Raw genomic sequence first — 23430 nt, 5'->3', positions numbered from 1 at the left:
GAAGTGACGGCTTGGTCGGAAGTAGTCATTTTTCAGTGTATGAATGGGATGCATGCATGACCGGGAGACGAGCTGAGAAAGGAGGGGTGCTGCTGCGAAGCGGAGACTAGTGACGTCAGAGAGTGCCGCGCTGGGATTGGCCGGTCGGAGCAAGACCGCGCTGTGATAGGCCAGCTAGAAAAGCCGCGCTAGGATTGGTGGATTGTCATCAGGAAGTAAACAGAATAGCGAGGTTGAAAATTGTATGTTTAATCATGAAATGTTTTAAATGGTTAAGAGCGGCATTTAAGAGAGAAAGGCGGAGATCTTATGAAGGGGAAGAAGCCCCGCCGGAGGGTACGCCGGCTTATTATATGGCGGTGAATGTGGGGCTACATACAATAAAGTGGATCTCGGAGTGGAGTAAGATTACAGAAGGAAATGAGGAACTGACGTTTCCTAAGTACGGGACGTTCAGATTGGAGGTGCTACACCGATTAAAAGCAGTTATGACCTCAATGAGACCTATGCCTAGACCGACCCAGTTCGAAGCTCTCAATGCCTGGATTAGGGCGGCGCACGAGAGAAACCTGAATAGATGCCAAGAGAGGGTGAAACGATCGGTAAGAGCAGTGCAAGATGCTAAGTGGGATGCGGATGCTAAAAGATGGAGAGTGCATAACATTGAAGTAAACAAACTGTACCCAGTATTAGAAGTGACCCCAAACAAGAATCCATGTGAGGAAGATGATGAGAGCGAGACAGAGGACAGCCTGATAAATAGGTTACTAACAGATAGGCCACCCCGTACAACAAAGAGACAGGTAAAGAGGAGCAAAGCCGGGAAGGGGGGGCTAGCGTAGGGGAAAATGGACCGCTTTCCATAACAGATTGGGATCCCCCTGCTAAGAAAGAACTGTCCCAGCCTAATCCGGTGCAGCAGGTAGTCGGAAGGTTTGTGGTACAGAGGGCCCCAGAAACAGAGTGTGCCACTTCCTACGCACTGCCAGATGCTCTGCAAGTACCTGTCACTATAGGCCCTATTGTATCGATTTACGACCCAGAGAGAGCAGAGATGGTAAGGAGGAACGATACTATCACCTCCTCAAGACAGATGCCCAGGCCGAGGGATCGGAGCACCCCAGTACACACAACAGTGGGTCCAACAGGAGATCCGGAGGGACCTATATGGCCGACGGATCTAAGGGGGTCAGGACGCAAATCCTTCCAGGAGCTAAACGAGTACATGAAAAAATGGGATGAGGCAGTAGAGGCTCACAAGAGCATCATAGCTGCAGAAGCAGAAAGGGAAAGCCAGGATAGCAGAACCCGGACTCATTGCGGAGCGGATGAAATTCGCCCAGAGTGGGGCGAGAAGGGACAAGATAGTAGCAGAGACCCTTGCCCTACCAGAAGCCCTGAGTGTGAGGGGGTGTCTCGCCGGACTCACAGCGAAGAGGATAGGAGAACACAGGAGTATAGAAACAGCTTTAAGTGCACTCACCATGCGTCTGGACAGGACGGACAGAATGGGAGTCGCGAGAGACCTTGCCATAACCACTGGGATCGCGGACAAGAACGTGGTCCGGGGGAAATAGGGAGTCGAGAAGGGTCCTACAAGATACTGAGTGACACCAGGCAGAGGGAGAATAGCGATAGGGTGGAGGACAGCAAAGAATCCTGTCGCGAAATAAGAGAGCCCAGAGAGAATGGACAAAGTGGGAATGAGGGAAACAGGCTCGTGTTCCATCATCCCCCGAGGCAAGATGGGCGAGCATGGGACCTAGAGAGATGGGAACAAGGGAGGACTCCCCTTAATTCCCCTGAGCCTAAGCGTAGAGCCCGGAGCTGGGACGGAAGAGAAACCAATGGGCCACCTAATAAGGACATACTGAGAGCAGAGATGAAAGCCAAAAGACTCGACGTTGCTACCTTAAAGTCTGATCTAGATGATATGGTGGACGGTACCTTGCCCTTAGAAAGAATGGACATGTATGAACAGGATGAGATACTGTTCATGTCGAAAGATGTCACACGGAAAGCAAGGGCAGCACATGAGAAGTTAGTCGAATTAGCAGAAAAATACACGGTAGACCTGTCGAGGACCAAAGCATTACAGGGTAACCATAGGCTACATTATACGGATCGAGATTTAGATGAGAGAAGAACAATAGGCTTAAAAACACACATAAGGGAGCTGATCGCAGGAATAAGGACGTGGAGGGCATTGGATAAATGGGAAGAGAGGTGGTCCAAGAAAGGGACCGTCAGGAGAAGCATGCTTGGTACGACACCTGGAGGATTGCAGGGAATAGAGGCATACCCTTTGCGTGAAGTTGCAAATGGGAACTACGTGCATGTGCCATGGAGTAGGGGAGATTTAGCTGCTTTTACCAACTCCTTCCCAAAATTGAGGGAGAACCCGGTCGAGTGGTACAAGCAAGTAGAGAGGTTTGTAAAAATCTCTAAAGTCCTATGGATAGATCTGAACACTCTGTTCGATATAGTGGTACCAGGAGACTTGTGGACAGCATGCAAAGTTAGTGCCGAGTGGCCCACATCGGAACCAGAGAGAGATACACGGACTAATGGACCGTCCGAGACAGTAATGGCCAAATATGAGAGAGTGATGACTTGGCTGAAAGATAAGGTGCCAATGCAGGACATAGATTGGGTCAAAATAGATCGAACTAGACAGGAGCCCAAAGAGACAGTTCATGAATATTATGAGAGATTGTTGAAAGCATTCAAGCAGTACAGCGGGTTGGACGTAATGGATCCTAAAGACATAGGGCAGTTTGTGTCTAAATTTGTTTTGGGTCTAAGACCAGACATTAGTCTAATGATTCAGCAACACTTGATTTGTTGGCAAAACAAACCTTTGGATGAAATCCTGAGATATGCTAGGTACTGTTGTGATGAGATAGATTCTAAAGCAAAGAAGCTAAAGGAAAAATTGATGGTGGTACAGATGCAGTCAGCAAAAGGGGGGCAACAGCAACAAGGAACAGGAACTGGGGGTAAGAAACAGTATAGCCAGAACAAGGGCAATGAGGAGAACTCCACCTTTAAACCCAGAATAGACATAGCTGCCTTGAAGAAAACGACTAGGTGCCACCAGTGTAACGAGGTGGGGCATTGGAAACGCGAGTGTCCCTACAACGTAGAAATTGGAGAACAGGAGGTAGAGGAGGAAGAGGTCCAGAGTACGCCTGCGAGAGGAGTAACGCCATACCAGGGAAAGGTGCTCAAAGGGGGGACTCCACCTCCACGAGCCCAGTTCCCTCAGCCACCCAGAGTAGGGACTATGGGAAAGACATATAGACAGATGCCCCTGTTTGTAGGAGGAGAGGAATGTTACTACGTTGATCCACTGACTGGACAACGAGTGGAAAGGGAGGACTGTACCCTTGGGGCAGCCCTAGAAGTGGATCAAAGGGGACCCTATGTAGAGGCAGAAGTGGAGGGGTGCCCCACAACATTCCTGGTGGACACAGGAGCCACTAGATCCACGATCAGATCAGCTGCAGTCCCAGGCTTGCCCATGTCTGGAGAGATGATACAAGTGGTGGGGGTCGCAAACAGGAGAATAAACAGCCAATTGACAGAACCAGTACAGGTGAAAATAGGGAAATACAGTGATGAGCATCAGTTTGTGGTTTGCGATTCTAGTCCTGTATGTCTGCTGGGAAGAGACCTTCTGTGTAAGTTGAATTGTACAATATACTGCACACCTCAGGGAGTGGAGGTATTGACCAATGATGATGACGCAGATTTCAAAGTCGCAAACTCGAGAATATGTGTGGAACTGTATCCCACCTTGACAGTGGATGAGCTTCCATGGGACCTAAGGGAAACCGTGGCCCCGGAAGTGTGGGATTTCACTGGGGAAGAAATTGGGCTAGTCAAGGGAGTAGAACCAGTTAAGATAGTAGTAAAACCGCATGCTGAGTTTCCAAGAACACCCCAGTATAAATTGACTCCAGAAACGATTGCCGGTATAAAGCCCGTGATCGAGTCCATGATCAAGCAGGGAATATTGAAAGAAATCGTGGGTAGTCCATGTAACTCCCCGATTATGGGTTTGCAGAAACCGAATGGAAAGTTCAGAATAGTGCAGGACCTTCGAAAGATTAATAACATAGTCGTTTCATGTTGTCCAGTGGTACCGAATCCATCAGTGATACTGTTTCAGATACCGTTCCAAGCTGAGTGGTTTACGGTGATAGACCTGTGCCAGGCTTTCTTCTCGATCCCCTTGGACAAGGAGAGCCATTTTCTTTTCGCATTTAAGCTGGAAGATCGCGTATTAACATGGTGTCGTATCCCCCAGGGGTATACCGAAAGCCCATCGATCTTTAACCAGCTGTTGAAGAAAAATCTTGAAAGTCTAGTGCTGCCCCAGAAGTCAGTTCTGGTCCAGTACATAGACGACCTGCTTGTGGCGTCAGAGACAGAGGAAGCTTGCAGGGAAGACTCCATTGCTTTGTTAAATCACTTAGCTACAAACGGCCATAAAGTGTCACCGGGGAAATTGCAGTATTGCCTGACAGAAGTGCAGTACTTGGGACACAGAATTGAGAAAGGCAAACGAAAAGTGTCACCAGACAGGATCGAGGCGATCATGAAAATGAATGCGCCTAAAACACAGAGAGAGGTCAGAATGTTCCTAGGGATGGTGGGGTATTGCCGACAGTGGATAGCCAACTTTTCACTGAAAGCAAAACCACTGCAAAAACTGACGCACAAGGAGGTGAGTGATCCGGTACCATGGGACAAGGACTGTTTGATGGCGTTCCTGCAGCTGAGAGAGGACCTGTGTCGTGCTCCTGCTCTGGGAATGCCTGATTACAATAAAACATTCTTGCTCTACTGTTGTGAGAGAGAGGGTTGTGCTTTGGCTGTGTTAGTCCAAATCCATGGGAATGCCCGTAGACCAGTTGCCTACTTCTCAGCTACTTTAGATCCAGTAGCCGCAGCGTTGCCCGGATGTCTCAAATCCGTTGCCGCAACAGGTGTCAGTATTGAAAGATGTGAGAATATTGTCATGGGGCACCCGTTAGAGGTATACGTGCCCCATTCTGTTGAACTGTTGATGACCAGGACCAAAACACAGCATCTGACCAATAGCAGGCTCACGCGCTATGAGCAAGTCATTCTTGCTGCAGAGAACGTGACCCTCAAGAGATGCTCTGTTTTGAACCCTGCTACCTTGATGCCACTTCCAAGAGATATCGATGATGAGGATGAATGTACAGACCATGACTGCCTTGATGTGACTGAACTATGCACCAAACCGAGACCCGACATCGTTGATGAGCCACTGACTGACCCAGACGAAGTTTTCTTTGTCGATGGCTCATGTGTAAGAGACGAAGTTGGGCAGTTGAGAGCAGCTTACGCTGTATGTACAATAATGGGAGTTGTGGAAGCCGGATGCCTGGAAGGAGTACACTCCGCTCAGGTAGCTGAAATTGTTGCATTAACGCGTGCCTGCCTGGCAAGCAAACAAATTCGAGTCACCATATACACCGATAGCCAATACGGTTACGGGGTAGTTCATGATTACGGGCAGTTGTGGTCTCAAAGAGGTTACATGACTTCTTCAGGCTCTCCTATTCGTAATGGAGAGTTTGTTCGATTGCTGTTGGAAGCTTTGCAATGTCCAGCATCTATCGCTGTTGTGAAATGTACCGCGCATACCAAAAATATGGACTTCGTGTCACAAGGCAATAGATATGCCGACGAAGTCGCAAGGTATTGCGCAGAACAAGGGTACTCTTTCACGGAGATGGAAGTGGGTGGAATACATGTCAGAACTGAATTAGCTATGGTTTTGGAAACTGTTGACTCCTGGGACGACTTAAGGGGTATGCAAGAAAATGCACCAGACTTTGAAAAGCAAACATGGAAAACTGCAGGATGTGTGCTAGGCGAGGCCCATTTCTGGGTGTCAGCAGATGGAAGAGCAGTATTACCCAATGAGATGGTGAGCCCAATGGCCAGGCTGATTCATGGTTCAGCACACCTAGGAAGGGATGCTATGCTGAGAGTATTCAGGCAGACCTGGTATAACCCGAAATTTAGAGTAGCAGCAGAATCAGTGTGCCAGCGCTGTGTGACCTGTCAGCAGCTGAACATAGGGAAGAGAACACCAGTTGCTCTAAGCCACATAGGGAGGTCAGGAGGGCCATTCAATAGGATGCAAATAGATTTCATAGAAATGCCAAGATGCAACCGCCTTCGTTATGTCCTGGTGGTTGTTTGCATATTTTCCCGATGGGTCGAGGCATACCCTACACGCAGGTGCGACACCCTCACAGTAGCCAAACTATTGCTTAGAGAGCTCATTCCGAGGTTCGGGGTGCCGGCCTCTTTGGAATCAGATAGGGGAACACATTTTAACAGCGAGCTTGTAAAGATGATTTGTGCGGCTTTAAACATTGACCAGAAGTTGCACTGCAGCTATCGACCAGAGGCTTCAGGAATTGTGGAACAAATGAACTGTACTATAAAATCCAGGATTGCCAAGATGTGCTCATCAACGTCCCTGAGTTGGCCTGACGCTCTGCCATTAGTCCTTATGAGCATTCGTAGTACCCCAGACAGGAGAACAGGATTGTCACCGCATGAGGTGTTAATGGGGAGAGCAATGCGATTGCCGTCTGTGCCGACGGCTGCACTGTTAAACATCACAGATGATATGATCCTGGACTATTGTAAGGGGCTGTCTGACGCCATTCATTCTGTGTCCCTTCAGGTGCAGGCTGCCGAGGTTCCATCGTGCCAGGGCCCGTGTCATGACCTGTATCCTGGGGACTGGGTCCTGGTGAAAAAACACGTGAGAAGAAGCTGCCTAGATGTTCGTTGGAGAGGACCCTATCAGGTCATCCTGATCACGAACACCGCAGTAAAAGTGGGAAGTCTGCCCAACTGGATCCACGCGTCGCATACGCGTAGGGTTCCAGCACCTCTGGAAGAAACAGCTCCTCTCTCGGATGAAAGTCTGGAAACGGACAGAGAAGCCACAGAGGGGGCTAGCCAAGCTGTAGAGGTGCAAGAAGAAGCTGGAAGTGTGTCTGACCAGGCTGAGGACGGTCAGTACAACAGTGAAACGGACGACGCTACAGAAGGAGGAAGTAGCTGGGAGGACGAGTCGGACTCCGACCCAGCCGACAGAGAACGCGAGTCAAGCCGAAGGAGAAGGAGCAGAAGGGTAAGGCGTGGAGAAGCCAGTTGGCCGCCAAGAAGGAGTACAAGCCTGAGGTCAACGCCAGAGAGAACCCTTGCTCCAATATCGGAAGACTCAGATCAGGAGGAAGGTGCTCAGGGCGCTGCAGCACCAGATCCAAGAAGATCAAGGAGAATACGTGTGCCAAACAGAAGATACCACCCCTGAGTGGACATATCTGGAGACAGATGTCTTGGGAACGAGCGACAGGGAGGATCAGGGCGGTGCTGGTGTCCTGCTCTGAACCTATCATCAAGGTGGAAGTAAAGCTGTTAGTGCCCGGAGTCGAAGCAGAAGGGACACTAACTTTCACACTCCCCAGCCCTCCCCGCTTAAGCAAGTTAAAGCACATGTTTTTCACTGAACTGCAATTCCCCGATTTTGGAAACAAGGTAACAGGCCATGAGGAGAATATCCTTCGCTTGGAAATATTGAACTATGCTATTCAAGCCGCAGGCCCAGGCCTTATAGTAGATGCTTAAAAGACTTTGTAAATAAGCGAGAAGAGAAAGAAGATTACCTAGCGCCCAGGAAGCAGAGAATTGTAGGGACTTCCCTATAAGTTGACGGAGAAGGGCTAGGGATGTCTGTGTAAAAAGCTTGAAAGACATTGCAAAAGAGGAGTGCCAGTTCCACAGGTGGTTCTAAAGACTGGAAGATCAAAAGAGACTGTAAAGGAGCAGAAAGAAAAGAACTTTGTGTTACAGAAAAGAAAAGAATAGTACCATCTGAAGAAATGGAGACCGACACCCCAAACAGAAAGGCCAAATGTGTAATAGGCACATTAATAGTAGGAGTGATTTTCCTTATAGCTTTAGTTGTAACTGTATCTTATGTTATGGGACATGAGAGTGAAGCAAAGGTAACGGATGACAAGGCTGTAGTGACATCGAAACCCACTGTTGCTAGTAAGAAGGGAGAAAATGTACAGGAGAAAGCGTTATTAGCAGCAGAAGCCCGTAGGTTACACATAGATGAGTCTCAAGGCGACTATAGGTCAAACGCTTATGCTAAACTTCTGTATGAATACGTGGATGCCATGGAGGTTAAGGACTGTTATGTCTGCATGCAGTTGCCGGCGTCTGTAGATGAAGGCATTAGATATCATCACCTCCCGCTGACATATGGCATTACATGTAGCCTATTGCTTAGTATATTTTATGGGAGAGATAGTTTTGAATACTATTTCTCCAATTACGATTCTGTGTTACCAGAAGTCCCAAATTATAAACAGATGAACAAATGGGACTACTGGAAGAGTGAAGACAGATTGGCCAAGTTCTTCATTCCTTGGATTACTTTAGATACTTCACATGCCCGTAGAAATAATCTGACATGCAAAGTGTCAGAAGTCGAGAAGAAGTTTATAGGGCAGGTGGATGATCGATATAGAAGGCAAAAGATCCTGAAGAAATCAGGACAGGGGAAAACAGATTGGACCGAAGAAGAGAAGTCACACAAGAGAAAAGGTAGTAGCGGTCCAATAGCTTTAGATAAAACGCAAAGAGGGAAATTATGTCTTCACAGAGCCAAAACGTATTACGAAAATGTGTACGTAGGAGAAGTCAGTTGTGAACATGCTTTCAATATAGAATACTATACAAAGGACTTCCTGAAAGGAATGCAAGTGATTCCAAATGTATACTTTGTGTGTGGGAGAAATGCCTACGTGAGATTGCCTGACAACTGGTACGGATCATGTTATCTGGCAATCATCTTCCCCAAAATATACCATGCCCAAGATTTAGAGATCATTGAGGGCAAAGCCTCAGTGAGGGGGAGAAGAGACCTGAGAGAAGCAGAAATGGTCGGAGATGTATTTGGAGCTGTTTTTCCTCTTTTAGGACTGATTCTCAATGATGTCAAAATTAGACGACTGGCTACAGTCGTGGACAGGTTGTCTGCTAGCACTGCTAGGTCCTTAATGTTGGTGGAAGGAGAGATGCAATCGATAAGGGCCATGGTGCTTCAAAACCGTCTTGCATTAGACGTCCTGTTAGCAAAAGAGGGCGGAGTCTGTAAGGCTTTGAAGGTCCAGGAATGTTGCACTTACATTCCAGACAATTCAAAGCCTCTGGAAAAGGTCATTATGAATATAACTAATATTCACAAGGAGATCGAAGACCTATCAAAAGAAAATGTTTGGGAAAAAGTGGGTCATGGAATGGGTGAAGTTGGAGGTTGGTTCGCCAACATAGGAAGGAGCTTTGTTTGGTACATCCTAAAACCTATCATCATAATAGTGATCTGTGTGATCATGTTGTGGGGATTGGTGAGGCTGTATCAATGGTATAGATCAAACGAGTTGGAAAGATCCAGAAGAGAGCAGCTGTAGAGATTGGCTGCTATACAAGACAATCAGTATAGGAGCTTGAGGGCTCTAGAAACGCAGAAACGAGGAGCACTAGCAATTACTTCAGTTTAAGTGTTGGTGATGACCCCGAGAGGTCATCAAAGGGGGGAACTGAGAGAGCGTAAACTGAGTAAAATGTATGAGTACATCCGAATTACATGTAGTACGCACAAGTCATGAGGAGAAATGCCATGAGTGCGAATATTATATTCACCTATATCTAAACTGTGTAGCCAACGTAGAGAATATATGTATAGAAGTGGAATTAAGGAAGAAACAAGTATGAAATGTATAACCTTATTAGACGTGATTAATCAAGGTCCATGATAAATGTAGCTGCTAATGGGAAAAGGTCGTGCTGCAAAGCACAGAAGGGAACAGGCCACATGGCCATGCCTGAAAGAGTTAGAATGGTATACCTTTCATTTACATGGACGGCACAAATGTTATAATTAATGTTGTTTGTTCGTTAGATTTATATTCCATAGATGTGAGTTCTTTTTAGTAATTCAGAAATGATGCTAACATGTTATTTTAGTTAACTGCTGCAAGAAGGGTTGTAGGCCTAAAGGTTCTAATCTGCACGTAAAGGCACGGGCCGACTTGTGTCTAGAAATTGTTGCAAACTTCTGTTAGAAGTCTATGGGAATGGGGATCCAGCTACGGATGTCTGTCTGCAAATGTGAGGGGGTCCAAATTAATAATGAGATGAATAGAGAACTGTTTAGGAGTTCGACGCAGACACGTAGGAGGGTTCGAGAATGTTGGGGTGTATCAGCGGGCCGGAGACGAGTCTGAGAAGCAAGGTCAACTCTAACGCACGAGGCTCAAACGGGGAAGATCATGGAAAAAGCCAGAAGAAAACATCATGTGAAGGGGCGTCTCTCGAGGGGCGTCTCAGAATGTTATTGTTTTGTATTAGGGACAGCACCCCTGGGTGGAGGCAGAGCAGATGCCTGAGGACCCTTCAGAGAGCGGATGGGTAGGCAGAGAGGGGTCATGACTGGCGAATATAGGTTTCCACTTAGAGATTAAGAGTGGGTGATCTTCTTAGGAATTCATTCACAACTGACACCTTTTGGTAGGATGAGAACTTGTTAAGTAGGGATACCATCCAGATCAGGGTAGGGACAGCCTAACCTGTATTTTCCCTCCTGCTGTAAATGACTGAGAGATCTCAATACGTGTCCATGCTAGTAGCCCTATTATTTTTAGAATTGGTACTTGTAGTTTTCATTGCTCGTCTGAGGGCTTTCAGAGAGCACATGTATGTAGTTGGGCCTGTATACCTCGTGAATCTCATTTTGAGGTGCCTGTACTTGCAACTTATATTGACTTTATAATAAACCTTTGAAAGCTAGAAGTAGTCTGTGGTTCTTCCGAGTCCAGCCGTTATTGATTGAACTGACCTGGTATTAGATGCACCTTCTTTCCTCAATGACAGGCAATAAAGATTCAGTCGACCAGAATCGGGGTTAGATCAAGAGTGATAAGATATTGATCGAATCTCGAGCCCCAGCAGTACCATTGGTATAGGGTAACAATAAACACTGTTATTCAGTGCCAGGATACCCTTGGGTGAACGTGCGCATTGCAAATACACGTTATGTGATTCAGTCGTTCGGTGCAACGGTCATTTTTGCAACAAATGGGACTACTGGAAGAGTGAAGACAGATTGGCCAAGTTCTTCATTCCTTGGATTACTTTAGATACTTCACATGCCCGTAGAAATAATCTGACATGCAAAGTGTCAGAAGTCGAGAAGAAGTTTATAGGGCAGGTGGATGATCGATATAGAAGGCAAAAGATCCTGAAGAAATCAGGACAGGGGAAAACAGATTGGACCGAAGAAGAGAAGTCACACAAGAGAAAAGGTAGTAGCGGTCCAATAGCTTTAGATAAAACGCAAAGAGGGAAATTATGTCTTCACAGAGCCAAAACGTATTACGAAAATGTGTACGTAGGAGAAGTCAGTTGTGAACATGCTTTCAATATAGAATACTATACAAAGGACTTCCTGAAAGGAATGCAAGTGATTCCAAATGTATACTTTGTGTGTGGGAGAAATGCCTACGTGAGATTGCCTGACAACTGGTACGGATCATGTTATCTGGCAATCATCTTCCCCAAAATATACCATGCCCAAGATTTAGAGATCATTGAGGGCAAAGCCTCAGTGAGGGGGAGAAGAGACCTGAGAGAAGCAGAAATGGTCGGAGATGTATTTGGAGCTGTTTTTCCTCTTTTAGGACTGATTCTCAATGATGTCAAAATTAGACGACTGGCTACAGTCGTGGACAGGTTGTCTGCTAGCACTGCTAGGTCCTTAATGTTGGTGGAAGGAGAGATGCAATCGATAAGGGCCATGGTGCTTCAAACCCGTCTTGCATTAGACGTCCTGTTAGCAAAAGAGGGCGGAGTCTGTAAGGCTTTGAAGGTCCAGGAATGTTGCACTTACATTCCAGACAATTCAAAGCCTCTGGAAAAGGTCATTATGAATATAACTAATATTCACAAGGAGATCGAAGACCTATCAAAAGAAAATGTTTGGGAAAAAGTGGGTCATGGAATGGGTGAAGTTGGAGGTTGGTTCGCCAACATAGGAAGGAGCTTTGTTTGGTACATCCTAAAACCTATCATCATAATAGTGATCTGTGTGATCATGTTGTGGGGATTGGTGAGGCTGTATCAATGGTATAGATCAAACGAGTTGGAAAGATCCAGAAGAGAGCAGCTGCAGAGATTGGCTGCTATACAAGACAATCAGTATAGGAGCTTGAGGGCTCTAGAAACGCAGAAACGAGGAGCACTAGCAATTACTTCAGTTTAAGTGTTGGTGATGACCCCGAGAGGTCATCAAAGGGGGGAACTGAGAGAGCGTAAACTGAGTAAAATGTATGAGTACATCCGAATTACATGTAGTACGCACAAGTCATGAGGAGAAATGCCATGAGTGCGAATATTATATTCACCTATATCTAAACTGTGTAGCCAACGTAGAGAATATATATATAGAAGTGGAATTAAGGAAGAAACGAGTATGAAATGTATAACCTTATTAGACGTGATTAATCAAGGTCCATGATAAATGTAGCTGCTAATGGGAAAAGGTCGTGCTGCAAAGCACAGAAGGGAACAGGCCACATGGCCATGCCTGAAAGAGTTAGAATGGTATACCTTTCATTTACATGGACGGCACAAATGTTATAATTAATGTTGTTTGTTCGTTAGATTTATATTCCATAGATGTGAGTTCTTTTTAGTAATTCAGAAATGATGCTAACATGTTATTTTAGTTAACTGCTGCAAGAAGGGTTGTAGGCCTAAAGGTTCTAATCTGCACGTAAAGGCACGGGCCGACTTGTGTCTAGAAATTGTTGCAAACTTCTGTTAGCAGTCTATGGGAATGGGGATCCAGCTACGGATGTCTGTCTGCAAATGTGAGGGGGTCCAAATTAATAATGAGATGAATAGAGAACTGTTTAGGAGTTCGACGCAGACACGTAGGAGGGTTCGAGAATGTTGGGGTGTATCAGCGGGCCGGAGACGAGTCTGAGAAGCAAGGTCAACTCTAACGCACGAGGCTCAAACGGGGAAGATCATGGAAAAAGCCAGAAGAAAACATCACGTGAAGGGGCGTCTCTCGAGGGGCGTCTCAGAATGTTATTGTTTTGTATTAGGGACAGCACCCCTGGGTGGAGGCAGAGCAGATGCCTGAGGACCCTTCAGAGAGCGGATGGGTAGGCAGAGAGGGGTCATGACTGGCGAATATAGGTTTCCACTTAGAGATTAAGAGTGGGTGATCTTCTTAGGAAGTCATTCACAACTGACACCTTTTGGTAGGATGAGAACTTGTTAAGTAGGGATACCATCCAGATCAGGGTAGGGACAGCCTAACCTGTATTTTCCCTCCTGCTGTAAATGACTGAGAGATCTCAATACGTGTCCATGCTAGTAGCCCTATTATTTTTAGAATTGGTACTTGTAGTTTTCATTGCTCGTCTGAGGGCTTTCAGAGAGCACATGTATGTAGTTGGGCCTGTATACCTCGTGAATCTCATTTTGAGGTGCCTGTACTTGCAACTTATATTGACTTTATAATAAACCTTTGAAAGCTAGAAGTAGTCTGTGGTTCTTCCGAGTCCAGCCGTTATTGATTGAACTGACCTGGTATTAGATGCACCTTCTTTCCTCAATGACAGGCAATAAAGATTCAGTCGACCAGAATCGGGGTTAGATCAAGAGTGATAAGATATTGATCGAATCTCGAGCCCCAGCAGTACCATTGGTATAGGGTAACAATAAACACTGTTATTCAGTGCCAGGATACCCTTGGGTGAACGTGCGCATTGCAAATACACGTTATGTGATTCAGTCGTTCGGTGCAACGGTCATTTTTGCAACCATGGGGTGGCAGACAAACCAAAGCATGATTCAAATATCACCATGGCAAAGATACATAGGGCTATGGCTGGGGGTGTCATGCGTCATGGGGGGGATCAACCTCAGGACACCTGGTTATCACTCGGAGGATCGGGTCCGCTCTACCAGGGTGGGCATTGACACGCTCCCACTTAAGATAGTGGGGGTATCGGAACAGTCGGGTTCTTTCAAATGGGCAGAAGGGGGAGCTACCGCCGATTGGTAAACTGCTGGCAGCGTGGCGGAGGCATCACAAAAAGAGGACCCAGAGAAGAGTAAACGAGGTATAAGAGCTGCTCAGGCAGTGTCCTTGGGATGCCATATGGCAGGGGCACTGGGAGCAGGCGAGTGGCCAGCAAGGGTCCAGGGAAGCGGAACGGCACTTGCAGCCGGGGCTGGGTCTGACGGCTGCCCATGAGGTCAGTAGCAAGGGAAGCCTAGAACCTGCAGAACCTGAGACACCTGCAAAAGGGGCCATCGCACGGGGCAGTGCTGTCAGAAAGAAATAGAAGGAAAAACAGTGGACAATATTCAGAGTTATATGTAACAAGCAAAACATGAGTCGCGAATGACCAACCAGTAAGTTGCAAGATGTATGATACATGTTTTTGTAATAAAACTGCGGTTGTCCCCTTGAATGCTTGGCGGGAAGGGGATGATGCAGGTTATGGCCAAGACGCACAGGGGGAACTCTCACACCTGGAAGGGGTTGAGGTTGAGAGTGCCTACACAGGAGGGGACAATACCTGAGTTCTGGAGTATGGAAGATAGCGCCAACTATAGGGAACACCTAACAAAGACTCAAGCAAGGCCTATTGACTGTCTCTCCAACCTTTGACCAACCGTCTAGTGCTTGCTACAATACTAGGATGCATTACTCCCAACAGACGAGACATGGAGAAATAGTTGGAGAGGGGGGTGGAGCTAGCCTCAGCACCTCTGTAACAAAATCATCTGGCCAATCACATGTTCAGACTCAGGCAATGCCCAAAAAAAGTTTGGAGATCCCCTTTTCCTTCCAGACTACCTTTTGTCACCCACTGACTATGGCATGGTCAGGCACTGACACCTGGATCTGTAAGGAGACTACAGGGTACCACAAACTCTCATTCACTCTCTTTCACACTCCTGATAACTTTTCTCATAAAACATACTCATGCACTCCTGAGGGAAAGCAATTTTACACATCCTTGCAATCTTTGACTATGTACAGTTCGCTGTCAATAAGAGTGGCATTGAATTCTGCCTCAGATATTTGATTATTGGGTGCCTTGTTTTCTATTTTTTTTGATAAGCCAATAAATAACATAATTATGCAAAATATAACATTTCAAAATAAAGACAATCAATAATATAGACAGAAAACTGAGGGGGGCTTGTTTTCTTATTACAGTAGAGGTCTTGGCTACTAACAAATACAGGTTGCTCAACCCCTTTTTTTCACTACAGCTATAGGTACCTACACCCTACCCTATAAAGGCCTTTGTCCCTTTATTAGCCTTTACCTCACATGAACACTAACCACACGTTACAATGGACTGAATCCGCTTTGCTACTCTACACAAGTCAATATCTGGAATCTAGATACATTCAACATACGTAATATACCGTATGGTCATGTCAAACCTGAAGGACGGTATACTGAGAAATTAATGGTGTAATTTTCTTTTATTTACAGTAACCTATGGTGAAATGATGTACCACCCTTGTTATTTGCTGCTGGTCATTTAGCTGTATTCTTAGATACCCTACAGTAAGAGGTTGGTTCCTAGAATGTCCATCCGGGTGTTCCCAAAGTGCAGCTTTGTAGAGCTGATTTGTCCTGGCGGTTGTGCAAGCCAGGCCCGTCCATTGATGAGAGCTGCTGCGTTGTCTGATGTAGAAGTCTAATAATGACCTATTTAGGTGAAATAACTGAAAATAATTTTATGATGAAGTCTCAATAATGTAGGTGGAACAAATAGGCTTGGCCTAGAATTGAAGGGAGCAGTGGGGCTGTGTAGAATTTTGATCCTATTTTTCTGATCACTGAAAATGAAACGCATTTGCTAGCGATAGATTTTTTGTTTTGCAGATTTATGTAACGGGAACTCGACCCGAAAGTATTGGAGCGCTTTTCATGAGTACCAGTTACCTTACACAAGACAACATTTTTCGATCTTGGTAGCACGGGGAGATTAAGTTATTTGCCCAGAATCACAGGATGTGGAGTCGACCCCGAGGCTCGAACCTTGGTTTCCCAGCTCCAAAGTCGGCAGTCTAGCTCTGTGGTCCTGCTCCCACTGCTCGGTCAGAATTCACCCTGTCCCCTTACTTTGAGTTGGAGATGAGCGTTGCCCCACATTGGCTGTACAGTGGAAGGCGGGGCTACACTGTGGTTACAGTATCATGGGTAAGCTCCGGCATTCCATAAAAATGTAGGTAACATGAATTAGGTTAAGGGCTTTATTTACAGGGCAGCGACACAGGAGCACCTTCAAAAGTGCTGTTGGCCTGCCAACTTGTGGCACCCCATCTAATTTATAGTTGGATAAACCACAGATTGCCACCAACAGAGTCTCAACTGGCTCCACCATTGCAAACCCTTCTCCTGGCAGACTGCTCGGTCACAGTGGTGATAGGCCCACTTTATTTAGGACAGAGCATCTTTCAGTGATTTTCCTCACCCAGGTCTGCCATGATAGGAGAGGAAGGGAGTTTAACAGGTGGCTACTTTGAGATTTCTTTTTATTTGAATACTGTGAAATCTACTTGGGCATTCATATTCCTGCAGGCATAGGGCCTGACTGATATCTCACCTTATGACATCTGAGCAGTACAGACGAAGTAGGGGCCTTATGTACCTAAATCAAATGTTAGATAGTTTTATTTACAGAGAATTGTCAAGAGAGTTTAATTAATTCCAACCAGAGTAATTACCTCTGGCCAGTCCAACTGGTCCAACTTTACATCGGGCAAAAAAGTTTCGAAGCTGTGAAGTTTGCCCACCACACTAACATAAATTCATTTTTTTCAGGGATGGAATTATATTTAATTTGTAAACATATCCTGGTGTGAGCTTTGCCTTTTATGGGCCTGCGTGCTTGCAGAGAGGCTGAACAACAGACCGAGCATATGCACACTATTCTAAAGGACATTTGAAGAGAAAATTACCAACAAAGCACATTGGAAGCACTGGAGGTGCTTGGCAAATCTAAACAGTGAAAGGCATTGAGAGCATGATCAAAAACTCAGAGCAAGCTAGAAAGGAAAATTATGCTCTGTGCAGATGGCAATCTGCTCCAGGATAGAAATGCAGAGATCAAAATCATGAAAGACAACATCAAGCTGAAGAGCCTTTGTGATTGTAGTGAAGGGGCTCTTTGATGAATGCGTGCAGGCCATCCTGAACAAAGTGTTCTTTTTTATTTTTATGAGAGGCACATCCATATGTGATAGTTCATTTTTCCCTATACTAATTCCCCACTAATCCCGCCAAAAAGCACTTCACACCTCATCAGGGGTAGCAAGTGCTATATAAATGCAAACCCTTCCCTCTTTTATCCTGCTACTATCCTTTTACAATCCAAATAACAGACTAACATGTCCACCACTCACATTAATTTCATATTTCCCTACTATAATGCACCACTAATCCTTCTTGTGGTCCGGAGTAGCGTTCTACTCATTGAAAAGTGCTTCAACACCTCATCAGGGTTAGCAAGTGATATATAAACGCAAACCTTTCTCTCTTCTATCCCTCTACTATCCTTCTCAGTCGAAATAACAAAGTAAGTATCCACTGCTCAAAATAATTTCATATTTCACTATATCAATTCACCAGTAATCCTTTCGGGTTCCGGAGTAGTGTGCTACTCGCCGAAAAAGTGCTTTGACGCCTCATCAGGGGTAGTTAGCGCTATATAAATGCAATTACAATACAATACAATTATTTGTGCATTTTACAAAGTCGATTTTGTTGTGACTTACTCTGGTACTACATCTGACTTACTCCTGGCCTTCTCCTGGAGTTCAGCTGTAAATTAACCTACTAGTACTGCAAAAGTAAGTAATTACTCCAAAATCATTGTCAACGAGGCTCTGTCAATTCTGAAAAATATTGACTTGTTCAGGCATGATATGTAAAATGAAAAGGAAACTCACTGTGCAGGCATCAATGCACCTCAGGGGCAAGAGTATTTCTGCTCAGGCTTCTGTGCTCTGGAACAAATTACAGGCAGCTTTATTGGTTATCAATGACTGCACCGCTCTTGGGATAGCCAATAAAAACCTACTTTCTCCACATCAAGTCAAGTCAAGTCAAGTCAGAAATTTGTATAGCGCGCTACATACCCAGAGGGTCTCAGGGCGCTTCGAAAAAGGGAGGGGAATTATATGTCAAATATCCACGTTTTAAGTTGCTTTCTGAATGCTAGGTGGTTCTGAGTAAGGCGAAGATGAGTGGGAAGTGAGTTCCAGGTTTTAGCTGCCAGGTAGGAGAAGGATCTACCTCCCATGGTGGTTTTGTTGATGCGAGGTACAGTGGCAAGGGCTTGGTTGGAGGATCGTAGCTGGCGGGAGGGGGTGTAGAAGGACAGTCGTGTGTTGAGGCATTCGGGTCCGATTTCATAGAGTGCTTTGTGTGCGTGGGTTAGGAGCCGGAAAGTAATCCTCTTATTGACGGGGAGCCAGTGGAGGTTTTTCAGGTGGCCAGAGATGTGTTCTGTACGCGGTATGTCTAATATGAGCCTGGCTGAAGCGTTCTGGATGCGTTGGAGTTTTTTCTGGATTTTTGCGGTGGTACCGGCGTAGAGGGTGTTTCCGTAGTCCAGTCGGCTCGTGACCAGAGCGTTAGTGACTGTTTTTCTAGTTTCGGTGGGGATCCAGCGAAATGTTTTCTTGAGCATGCGAAGAATGTTGAAGCAAGATGAAGAAACGGCGTTGACTTGTCTGTTCATCGAGAGTGAGGAGTCCAGGATGACGCCCAGGTTGCGTGCGTGGTCCGTCGGGATAGGTGCTTTTCCAAGGGCCTCTGGCCACCAAGAGTCATCCCAGGCGGAGGGGGAGGTGCCTAGGATGAGGACTTCTGTTTTGTCTGAGTTCAGTTTTAGACGGCTGTGCTTCATCCATTCGGCTACTTCTTTCATTCCTTCATGCAGGTTGGTTTTGGCCGTGTTCGGGTCTTTGGTGAGTGATAGGATCAGTTGAGTGTCGTCGGCGTAGGAGATGATGTTGAGGTTGTGTTGGCGTGCGATGGCCGCGAGGGGGCTCATGTATACGTTGAACAGGGTGGGGCTGAGTGAGGACCCTTGGGGTATGCCGCAGATGACTTCAGTGGCCTCTGACTTGAATGGTGGGAGGCGGACTCTCTGGGTTCTTCCGGTGAGGAACGAGGTGATCCATTCCAGTGCTTTTCCATGGATTCCGACGTTTCTGAGGCGTTGTAAAAGGGTGCTGTGACAGACTGTGTCGAAGGCTGCGGAGAGGTCGAGGAGGATGAGGGCGACTGTGTCTCCATTATCCAGTAGAGTTCGAATGTCATCTGTTGCTGCGATGAGGGCGGTTTCCGTGCTGTGCTTGGCTCAGAAGCCGGATTGTGAGGAGTCGAAGGATTTGTTGGTTTCGAGGAAGGCGGCGAGCTGGTTGTTGACCGCTTTCTCGATGACTTTTGCAGGGAATGGAAGGAGTGAGATAGGGCGGTAGTTTTTGAGTTTGGTGGGGTCAGCTGTGGGTTTCTTCAGGAGGGCGCTGAGTTCGGCATGTTTCCAGCTTTCCGGGAAGGTTGCGGAGTTGAGGGAGCAGTTGATGACGTCTCGGAGGTGCGGTGCTATGATGGAGTCTGCTTTGTTAAAGATGTGGTGAGGGCATGGGTCTGTGGGGGATCCTGAGTGGATAGAGTTCATCAGACGGATGGTGTCCTCAGTGGAGATTGGCTTCCAGTCATTGAGGATGTTCAGGGGGGGTGGGGGTCCTGCAGGGGGTTGGGTGGGTTGGTTTTCTGGTCGGTTGTCAAAGCTGTTGTGGATGTCTGCTATTTTGTTGTGGAAGAATGAGGCTAGGGAGTCGCAGAGGGCTTGAGAGGGGGTGATGTCGTTGGAGTTGGCCGAGGGGTTTGTAAATTCCTTGACGATGTTGAATAATTCCTTGCTGTTGTGGGCGTAGTTATCTAGACGGTCCTTGAAAGCGGCTCTCTTGGCAGTCCGGATCAGTTGGTGGTGTATGCGGGTGGCGTTTTTGAAGGCGTCCTTGGTGCTGGTGGTTGGGTCTTTTTTCCAGGCCTTCTCAAGGGAGTGGCAAAGTTTCTTGGATTTCATAAGATCATTGTTGAACCAGGAGGCCTTCTTGCTGCCTAGTTTGATTTGTCGTTTTTTCAGTGGTGCTAAGATGTCGGCGGTGTTGGATAACCATTGGGTGAGGTTAGTGGCTGCTTGGTCGGGGTTTGAGGAGTGGGCGAGGGGGTATTGAAGAAGCGATGAGGAGATCTGGTCGATGGTGACTTTGTTCCAGTTTCTTCGCAGAGTGGGTTGGGGGTGGTTGTTGGAAGTGGGCTTGTTGTAGGTGAAGTGAACGCAGCTGTGGTCAGTCCAGAGGAGATCTGTGGTGTGGCAGAAGGAGACATGTTTGCTGGAGGTGAAGATAGGGTCAAGTGTGTGACCTGCGATGTGGGTGGAGGTGGTGACAAGTTGTTTAAGTCCGAGGTTGGCGAGGTTGTCCAAAAGGGTGGTGGTGTTGCGTTCGTTGTTCTTTTCAAGGTGAAAGTTGAGATCTCCCAAAAGGATGTAATCCTCAGAGGGGAGCGCGTGTGGAGTGATGAAGTCCGTGATGTCTTCACTGAACTGTGCGCGGGGTCCTGGTGGTCTGTAAAGGAGGGTGCCTCTGAGTGTGGTTTTGGGGTCAATGTGGATCTGGAAGTGAAGGTGTTCAGAGTTGGCGAGATTGACGTCCGAGCTGGTAGAGATGCGGATGGATTTCTTGTGGACGATAGCGATACCTCCTCCTGTGTGGCCGGTACGGTCCTTGCGAATGATCTTATAGCCTTCCGGGATGGCAATGGTGATGTCTGGGGCTGAAGAGGCATTCATCCATGTTTCTGTTAGGAAGGCGACGTCCGGAGAGATGGTGTCTAGTAGGTTCCAGAGGTCAATGGCGTGCCTGTGGACCGATCGGGTGTTGAGCAGGATGCAATTTAGGTGGTTGGGGTTGGATATCTGTTGTGTGATCGTAGATGAGGAGTTGTTCTTTGAGCCGTCAAACTTGCAGGAGTTGCAAGAGAAGGGTCCATGGGTGTGTCCAGGAGCGGTTTGGACGCAGTTGGGGGAACGGCCGGGGTTAAGGGCTAGGAGGGTGGTGGCAGTGTAAGTAATGCGGGTGGGGAGGGCATTACGAGGACCAGGGGGTTTGGCGCTGGGCGCGGTCCAGGCGCGGACGGGCGTAGACGGGCTTACCTTTGGCGCACCTTCGGCGCGGCCGTAGCGCGTGGACGCTGAGCGTGGGACCATCTGACATTAATGGACAGTGGAGGGGGCGGTGCGTGGGAGGGGCAGCAGGGAGGCGGTAGTGTGGCTGAGGGGCGGGTCAGGGGAGAACAACAACAACAAAATGGAGGGTCCGAGGGAAGGCAGGCAGGGGTATCACAAACAATAAAAATGCAGCGATTTAACAATAAGCGCAATCTGAGCACAAGCGCTGATGAAATAAACACAATTACTGATAATAAATTGAGCAGTAGTCTGGATAACACATGTGCAGACAAGCCAATAGTGAACCCAATAGCCTGAGCGAGGTCGCGCTGAGAGAGGCAGGAAATTAATAGAAGCGCTATGCGAGTGAGGCGCTAGAATATTAAGGTAGCAGCAGTTCAGTGATCAGCGCGCTGAAAACGATACCAGGGAGTTAGCAGCTGAAGCACAGGAGGAGCGTGGTGGAGCGACCGTCCGGAAGCAGGTCCAGGTGGTCACAGTTAGGCTGGGAGAGAGGAAGGCTCGATGACCGTGGGTGGGAGGGGCAGCAGGGAGGCGGTAGTGTGGCTGAGGGGCGGGTCAGGGGAGAACAACAACAACAAAATGGAGGGTCCGAGGGAAGGCAGGCAGGGGTATCACAAACAATAAAAATGCAGCGAGTTAACAATAAGCGCAATCTGAGCACAAGCGCTGATGAAATAAACACAATTACTGATAATAAATTGAGCAGTAGTCTGGATAGCACATGCGCAGACAAGCCAATAGTGAACCCAATAGCCTGAGCGAGGTCGCGCTGAGAGAGGCAGGAAATTAATAGAAGCGCTATGCAAGTGAGGCGCTAGAATATTAAGGTAGCAGCAGTTCAGTGATCAGCGCGCTGAAAACGATACCAGGGAGTTAGCAGCTGAAGCACAGGAGGAGCGTGGTGGAGCGACCGTCCGGAAGCAGGTCCAGGTAAACACAGGCATAACAAACCCACACTGCCCTTAGACAGGCAAAAGAAATAACTTTAAAAGCTGACGCATAAAATAAGTGAGCCACTTCACGGTTCCAGCAAAACTGAATCACATAGACAACAAACTGGGAAACTGATTTTAAGATGAAGCAAAAGAAGAGGTTTGTAATTAATAACATAACATATGCTCTCCAGATGAACTGTCTTAGTTCTCATAATTGGCTTTCACAGCAGGTGGATAGCGGGCATTTTTTGTTAATTTGAAAGTGGACTTGAAGTCACTTTAAGCATTTTCAATGAGATTTCAGTTATTAATGAGAACTGGAGAGAAGTCTCATCTGTCAAGGTGTACGCTGATTCTAAAGGCCACTATACAAACAGACATAAAGTAATCAAACAAATCAAGGGCTGGACAAAATAATGTGTCAAAATAAGAGAGACAGAGGTTGCCCACATGTTCCTATGTCCGATACTACTATAATTTTATATTTTAATATCTTCCTAGTTATAATACTGTCCTAATGCAACTGATTCCAATATGCATACAAATAATATTTACTATAGAGATACTGTAAGTATGCTAGGTAAATCGGTTTGACATACTATTCATACACCCTTATCTGAAAGTTACTCAACTCATTTTTTGTTTGATTTATTTTTCGAGGGGATTGTGGCGACTGCAGTTAGGGTTTTGGGAAGTCTTCTGTGGCGTGGAGAGAGGAGTGGATCAGAGAACATGGTGAAGAAGTGCGGTGGCGGCAGATGACTGGGCTGGCCAGCGGCATTGTTCTACCTCTCCAGTGGCAGTTCCTCCGCTGTGGTGGCGGAGCATTGCCAGCTGTCTTATTCATGAAAAATAAAATGATAATAAACCAGGTTTAATATCATTTACTTTTTTAGGTCTCGGCCTGCATAGGCTGCTCTTGCGCAGTCTCGCCGGCGAGATCTTATGTCTCTTAGTGTAGGGCTTGAACCGACCCCTCTTCTGTATTGGCTGACTTCCTAAACGGAGGCCAGCCATTGGAAAAGAGGGGCGTCTGTCAGTTTAAG

Source organism: Lissotriton vulgaris, chromosome 9 (genome assembly GCF_964263255.1).
Source record: "Lissotriton vulgaris chromosome 9, aLisVul1.2, whole genome shotgun sequence".
Taxonomy (NCBI): Eukaryota; Metazoa; Chordata; class Amphibia; order Caudata; family Salamandridae; genus Lissotriton; species Lissotriton vulgaris.
Note: the sequence above shows the minus strand (reverse complement) of the source record.